We start from the raw sequence: 283 nt of genomic DNA, 5'->3' as shown, positions 1-283 counted from the left end.
AAGGAGCGGGAGCGGAGGGGAACAATGGCGGCGGCACATGGGAAAGCCGGGGCGGGACCTCCATCGTGGCCCTCCCGGTGAGGCCGCACGTGAGAGGACGGGCTTGGGACGAGAGAAGAATCAGAAAAGCCAAATGAAGCCGCGGAAACTCCTGGGGTCGCAAATCCCAAGCAGCGCCGTCGCAGGTCCACAGTTCCTCTTGCCTTGAGAGCCTTTGTCTCTGGCGTCCCGTCCGGCCCACTCCCAGCCGAGGGCCGTCAGCCCCGCCTTTTTCCGCCCTCGG

General features: G+C 65.7%; 1 protein-coding gene across 1 annotated transcript in view; it reads right to left on the bottom strand.

Annotated features, from left to right (window-relative positions):
* The window catches only part of HNRNPDL (heterogeneous nuclear ribonucleoprotein D like), a 24789-nt gene that overhangs the window by 23448 nt on the left and 1058 nt on the right, over positions 1–283 (bottom strand). The window lies entirely within an intron of this gene.

The sequence above is a fragment of the Tupaia chinensis genome, unplaced genomic scaffold (genome assembly GCF_000334495.1).
Source record: "Tupaia chinensis unplaced genomic scaffold, TupChi_1.0 Scaffold000318_1, whole genome shotgun sequence".
Classification (NCBI taxonomy): domain Eukaryota; kingdom Metazoa; phylum Chordata; class Mammalia; order Scandentia; family Tupaiidae; genus Tupaia; species Tupaia belangeri.
Note: the sequence above shows the minus strand (reverse complement) of the source record. Positions and strands in the feature narration are given on the sequence as shown.